This window comes from Rhinopithecus bieti, unplaced genomic scaffold, assembly GCF_001698545.2.
Source record: "Rhinopithecus bieti isolate Rb0 unplaced genomic scaffold, ASM169854v2 scaffold_13262, whole genome shotgun sequence".
In the NCBI taxonomy this organism is placed as follows: domain Eukaryota; kingdom Metazoa; phylum Chordata; class Mammalia; order Primates; family Cercopithecidae; genus Rhinopithecus; species Rhinopithecus bieti.
Window position 1 is genome coordinate 4,716,490 of NW_016808004.1, and position 7,430 is coordinate 4,723,919.

Here is a 7,430-nt window from a genome sequence, read left to right on the forward strand (position 1 = left end):
TCCACTCACATTCCCTTGGGAAGAACTTAATTTCGGGGCAGGGGCTAGGAAAGGGAACGCCTGGGCAGAAACATGGTTTTGACAAGTGTTCTTGTCAGGACAATTTGGGAAAGCCCAGATGAGTGGAGTGACCCTCAACTCCAGTGTTTTGACACCGAAATGTGCAAGGCTTCCTCTCTGATTCTTAAACAGCTCAGGCCATGCCGCTCCCATGTCACACTCTAGTGGCCTGTGGGCTTCCTTGCCAACTGAGCCCTAGCACTACCCCCTGCCTTTGAGGTTCCACAGAAATCTAGCTGCAGGGTGACTTCCACAGGTTGCACAACCCAGCCAATAGTAACAGCTAGGTTATTAAACACACCATCACCTTAGAGGTGAAAGACTTGGCCTTAGGTTCAATTCTTTCAGCTTTAAAATGGAGCAAGTTATGTGTCTCACTCGAAAATGTTGTAGAACCCGGTGAGTTATGTAGTGCGTGGAGATTGGAAGGTACTGTGCAGCAGAGGAGATGTACAGTGCAGGCTCAAGATCGTGTGACCTTGAGCGAGTCACTTTTCCTCCTTGTTCCTCAGTGTGCTCATCTACAAAATAAGAGTAAACACAGTAGCATTTCCCCCTTCCTAGGGGTGCCTTGTTTTCAGTTTGGCTGAATGTTGGCTGATCCTCTATCACGGAAGTTATTCCCTGGCTTCTCTTTGGAACATTCTTCTGAGGTTGCCAGGCAGGCTGATGCCTTTATAGCAAGCATCTTTACAGATGCAGAAGCTAAGACTCAGACTAAAAGCAACTTGCCCTGCTAGGAAATGCAGAGCTATGTCTTTAACATATGGGAAACCCTTTTACCCAGGACCTGGGGCAGTGTGGTGCTCTATCCTGGGACCCCCTGCCTCCCAGCAGCATGGTGAAGAAAGAACACAAATCCGGCCGGGCGCGGTGGCTCAAGCCTGTAATCCCAGCACTTTGGGAGGCCGTGACGGGCGGATCACGAGGTCAGGAGATCGAGACCATCCTGGCTAACACTGTGAAACCTCGTCTCTACTAAAAAATACAAAAAACTAGCCGGGCGAGGTGGCAGGCGCCTGTAGTCCCAGCTACGGGAGGCTGAGGCAGGAGAATGGCGTAAACCCGGGAGGTGGAGCTTGCAGTGAGCTGAGATCCGGCCACTGCACTCCAGCCCCGGCGACGGAGCGAGACTCCGTCTCAAAGAAAACACAAATCCTTCAGATCTGTTTCCATCTTTAAACCTCTGGCACCACCTGTCTTGCCCTGCCCTTACTCTCAGCTGTCAGCTTTACTTTCCATTTCACTGGGAAAATCCATGCAGTCAGATGGGAACTTCACAGGCACAGTTACCCCCTCCCCCTGCATATATGCCCATGTTACCTACATTCTGTTACTGTGAACTGTCTGCTTCTGGCAAAATCAACCTCTCATTAGACCCCAGGCCTTCTCACTTACTCAAGGGTAATTTCCTTTATCTGCATCATTAACTGTTCTCTCTATTGGATCTTGAGCCATTACCATTCAGGTGTTTGTCCCTAATGGCCATGGAAGTCAGTAGTGACCTCTCTGTTGTCAAATCGTATGATCTGTCCTCAGACCTCATCCTACTTGGCCCATCATTGGCATCTGACACTGTTCATCCTTCCACCCTGTTGACACACTTTCTTCTCTGGTTTCTGAATCACTGTTCTCACTATTCTCTGAATGTTCTAAATACTTCACTGGCAGATACTTCTCTGTGTCCATTGCTGGTTCCTTCTTGGCTCCTCAACTGCTAAACATTGGCCATGGTTTTTCACTAGCACAGTTGGAGTTGTCTGTGGCTCAGGCTGTGGACATTTCTTTTCCTCTGCAACCACCCCCTGGATGACCTAATTTAGTGTCCTGACTTTAACTACCATCAATATCCTGATGACTCACATTTCTCCTGCAGCACAGATTTTCCCCTCAATTCTAGCTTGTTTTTGTATCTGCCTTTGTACTCAAAAGCTCCACATAGAGATCTAATAGGCATCTAAAAGTGGCATATGCAAATCTGAGTTCCCGATCCCACCCAATCCTGTTTTCCCACCATTGTTCTTTATCATAGTTCATGGTGACTCTTATTCCACTTGTTCAGACCAAACATATGTGGTCACTTGTGTACCCTCTTATTCTCCTAGTCCACATCCAATTGAGCAGCAAATCCAGTGCTATCTACCTTCAGGTTATATTGAGAATGACCACTTTTAGGCCCCTCCTCTGATAGTACACAGGGTCAAGCCAGCATCATCTCTCAGCATTACTAGGACTTGGGTTAATTAGCTAGGTAAGATGAAACATGAAGGATTACAAATAAAGGCAGAATACAGACTTAAAACCAGGAAGCCAGACTAAACACTCAAACACGGAGTCCATCGTGGCCCCAGGGCCTTTGTGCTTGACGTTCTCTCCATCTGGAACACCCTGCCCATTGCATTAATTGTTCGCTAAATGCCTTCAGGCATTCTCAGAAACATCCTGACTTTGTCTTCCTTCATGGTACATGTCACCACCTGCCTGGGTATTGTTTCCTTATTTTTTTCTCTTTCTTTCTCACTAGGCTGTCAGCCCATCAGAATAGAGATTTCTGCCTGCTTCTCCCCTTGGTGTGCTTTGGTTTCTGGAACAGGCTCAGCATGCAGTGGAGCCTCAGTGAATGTGCACTGAAGGAGTAGATACTGGGGAGCACAAACACGTATCAGGTGGTGAGAAGAATTGCTCCTTTACTATTTATTGACCCCTATTATGTGCTCAGCCATGATGTAGGTTGTAGACAAAAGCAGGAATTTAGAAAAAAACAAAACCAGCTGCTCCTTGTTGGTGATACTGTGCAGGAGAGAAAAACTGAGTATTACTCAGTGTGGTGGCAGAGGGAAGTGCTGTGGAGAGGGAAGTGCCGCAGAGAGCGAAGCAGGGCTCAGGGAAACCAGGAGAGCAGAGATGGGCCTGGAGTGGCCTGAGAGAAGGGCAGTGGTGGGAGAGGAGACCTGGGATGTCAGGGCGCCCAGGTCCTGTAGGCCTTGGGGCTGCTCTGAGGACTTTTACTCTGGGTGAGGTGGGAGGCCCAGAAGATGCTGAGCCGAGGGGGACAGGCCCTGAATGTCAAGAAGGGAATGAAGTGGGAGCAGCTAGGGACATGTGCACAGGGGAGGCTCTCACTGTAGATGGCACAGGCAGAAAAGGCTTCTCTGAGGAGGTGACACTGTACTGAGCCCTGGCCTTGGCCATGTTTCTAGCTTCTGTGAACTTGGAGCTTTAACACCTGCCCTTTGTGTGTACACGGGACTTCGTGTTCTGAACAACCTCATGATATGCCAGGTCACCTTGCCTTGGCCCTTTGCCTCCCATGTCACCTTCTCCCCCAGAGCAGTCTTCCTCCCAAGGGTGTACTTTTTTCTTTTTCTTTTTCAAGAGAGAGACAAGGTCTCCCCTCATTCAGGCTGGAGTGCAGTGCCGTGATCAGAGCTTACTGCAGCCTCGAAACCTGGGCTTAAGTGATCTTCCTGCCTCAGCCTCCCAAGTAGCTGGGACTACAGGTATGTACTACCCTGCCTGGCTAATTTTTTTCATTTTCAAGTTTTTGTTGAGGTGGGGTCTCACTATGTTGCCCAGGCTGGTCTTGAGCTCCTGGCCTCCCAAAGTGATGGGATCATAGTTGTGTGCCACTGTACCCAACCTACTTTTCAAATACAAACCAATCCAGTGCCTGCACCTCAGACACTTCCCCTGTGGGCTGTCATACTGGGACCACTATCCTACTGCCCTGATCACCTCAGTGACAGGAACCAGACCCCTATGGACTGGAATGATTGGAACTGCCCTCTCCTAAATCTGCTTGTTGCCCCTCACTCTTTTCTCCCTGTAGGCAGCACAGGAAAGGTGCTTGCTCAGAGTACCCCTCCCTCTGCCTCCTGACCAACCCTGCTGCTTCCCGTGTGGCCCTGCCTAACTGTGCTGTGCCTTCCTTCTGGGAACTGTGACTATCTTCAGTTTTACTCATCTGATCTGGAGGCCTTATTATACCTCAAACTTTATTAATACACAAGAATTAGAGTGCCCTGGAATGACAAGACACTTTGGACACAAGATAAACAAATGAGAACATACGAACTATGCACCATTTTCCAATATTCTGAAGAAGTGTAATAGTTTAATACATGAGTTTTTTTCAGGTGATGGGAAACATTGTGGATGTTGGTGGGATCTGCTGAAGGCAGGGACTTCACTGTGATGACAGAGCTCTCTGCCTCAGGTTTCCTGCAGCCCAGGATTTTTGTATGAGGCCATGGTGTTGGGAATTTTTTGTTCCAAAGATTCCTGGATGTGATCTGTGTGAATTCCATGGACATCATGAGCTCTTTCCTTCTGTGATCCTGGTGGTCATTTATTATTTTTTAACCTTCCCAAAAAGATGCAGTGTGAACCTGGTGATCAAAGAGCAGCTTCTGGTAGGGCCTTGGGGTCTCCTGCTGGCCCATGTTGATTTACAGATGCCATATAACGTAGTGTAGGGTGGTCTTTCCCTGGGTTTGCAGGCAGCAGTGTGTTGATGAGTCCTTCTCTCTTTGTGTTTTTAAATTTTTTTGGAGTCTCGCTCTGTCTCCCAGGCTGGAGTGCAGTGGTGTGATCTCGGCTCACTACAGGCTCTGCCTTCCGGGTTCACGCCATTCTCCTGCCTCAGCCTCCTGAGTAGCTGGGACTATAGGTGTCCGATACCACGCCCAGCTAATTTTGTTTTTGTATTTTTAGTAGAGACGGGGTTTCACCGTGTTAGTTAGGATGATCTCGGCTCGTCTCAATCTCCTGACCTCATGATCCGCCCGCCTCGGCCTCCCAAAGTGCTGGGATTACAGGCGTGAGACACTGAGCCAGGCCCCTTCTCCTTCTGAAGAAAGGAACAACTGTATCTTATGTTTGCCACACAGTATTTGTTTCCTCAGCTCCACAAAGGTCTGACAAATGGTAAGGCTCTGGTTATGGTGGTGTAAAAAATGACTCCAGATTCCACCTCTATCCATTCACCATAGGGCAGTACAACGAGGAGTTACACAAAAGGTGTCCAGCTTGTAGCCTATCATAAATCTGGTGCCAAAGACAAAGATATTTTATGTTGTAGTTGGCGTCTTGTAAATACAAGTACATTCTGGGGCATGAGGTTCCTGTAGAAATGTTTATTTTGGTGGTGGTACTGTAGGGCAGATAGTATTTGCTGGAACTTGCCTCAGGCCTCTTCCTCCTGCTTTGGGTGGGGCTCTAGGATGTAGTAAAGTAGCTGTCCCAGCTGGCATGCTACATGACTTGGTGTAGAGTGCACATGATGGCAGTCACTGGAAGGAGCTGCTTGAGATTGGGTGATTTGGGGTCCTCATTATATCAACTTCACAGCTATCAACTCCAGAGGCTGGAGGAGCTCTGCTGAGCTCTCTAGGTGACCTTCACAGCCACCTGGATCTCAGTGAGAATGTTCTGGGGTAACTGTACCTTGGCTGCACCTGGGTGCTCAATAATGTCGCCCTGGACTCTCCCAACCTCAGACTCCGTGTCCTTCCCTCAGCGTGGATGTCGTGCTCAGGTGGGCTTTCCCTTCAAGGTGACAGGATGGCACCCACAGTCCCAGCCACCCAACAGAAATAGACCTTCTCTCCCCTGCTACCTACCCTTGCCCTGACCCTCGCCACCTGATTGGTCACATGCCCAGACGTTAGCTAATCACTGTGGCTGGGTAGGTTGGGCTCTTCTGATTGGCCAGGTTGAAGTCACGTGGCCACTGTCACCAGGGGTACTTGGAGCTGCTCCCCTGTTTGGGTGGGAGATGGTATACCCACTGGCTTCTGTGTAACAGAATCCATGGTGGCATTTTTCCTTCTCCCATCACCTCCTCCCCAGGCTCCATTTCACCTGTGCCAGAAAGGAACAAGGTCTGTCTGAAGATAGGATTTGGGATTCCCCTCAGCTTCAAGATTTGCTCCTTGTCTCGGTGCCATCAGCTACTCACTCATCCAACATGCACTGAGCACCCTCAATATGCCAGGCTGTCACTAGGTGTGATACAAGGATGATACAGGGATGAGCAGGGCTAATGGGATTCCTGTCCTCCAGGAGCTGACACTCTAGTGGGAATGCACAGACAAATCAAAGACCAATCCAGATCAGATGAGTCCAAATGACTAAAGAGATAGGATGGGATGGAGGGTGTCATGGAGGTGTCCCCAGCAAATCCCAATTCACTCACCATGCACTCAGCCTCATGCAGTATAGATCATAGGAAAGGGAGTACACATCATAGAAAGTCGCCTTCATGTTCAGGCAGCTGATGAAGTCCTATGGGCTCAGCTTGTTCAGGTCAAAGGTTATGTGGGCCACATCCATCTTCTTGGCAAGCTTATGGGAGAGAGACAGTGGGTGCCTCATCCCCTGCATCGAGACAAGCAGATGGTTAGCACCCCTTGAAGACTTCTCCCAGGGTCCCAGTTTCCTCCCCCGACAGGTGGGACCTCACCTGTTCTGATGGGGGCTCCCATTTCTGCCCCTTCTGGAGGACCAGGAACACTATCGCCTGCCAGAGCTTGGAAGGAAGGACTCTTCTCTCTCTACAGTTGTGCCATCTTCCTCCAGCACCAGGAAGAAGGGCTTGTCTGCCAGTATCAAGAGTGTCCTGGACCTGGGGAATAAGGTGGGTGATGCTTCCGCCATCTCTAAAAAGTCACAGAGCCAGTCTGGGAAAGCTCCACGCCATAGCTTCTCAGATGCCAGGGAAGGAACAAGCGGGCTGGGGTCTATGGGGTAGAACTGGAGCCCAGGCCCTCTGCTGTGGAATCACTATGTAAAGACTTTATCATGGTACCTCTTGGTGCCTGGCTTCAGGGTTCATAGTCTAGAATAATGTCCAATAAAATATAATGTAAGCCACATATGTAATTTTTAATTGAGATATCATTTACATATTATAAAAGTCACCCTCTTAAAGTGTACAATTCAGATCCAAGTACTGGGCAAAATGGTGAGACTCCATTTCTACAAAAAAAAATACATAAATTAGCCAGGTGTGGTGGTGTGTACCTGTAGTCCCAGCTACTCAGGAGACTGAGGTGGGAGGAACACCTGAGCTCAGGAGATCAAGGATGTGGTTAGCTGTGATCATGCCACTGCACTGCAGCCTGAGTGACAGAGTGAGACCCCATCTCAAAAAAAGCATATACTTCAGAGGTTTTTGTATATTAACGAAGTTGTGGAACCATCACCACTATCTAATTTCAGAACATTTACATCACCCCAAAAAGAAACGCAGTTCCAGCTGGGCGTGGTGGCTCACACCTGTAATCCCAGCACTTTGGGAGGTCAAGGCGGGCGGATCACCTGAGGTTTTGAGTTCAAGACCAGCCTGACCAACATGGTGAAACCCCATC

At 49.0% G+C, this 7,430-nt stretch overlaps 1 pseudogene; it reads right to left on the minus strand.

Annotated features, from left to right (window-relative positions):
- Nucleotides 1-4,829: 4,829 nt before the first annotated feature.
- On the minus strand, nucleotides 4,830-6,925 carry LOC108537504 (cell death activator CIDE-3-like; annotated as a pseudogene).
- Between the last annotated feature and the right edge of the window lie 505 nt (nucleotides 6,926-7,430).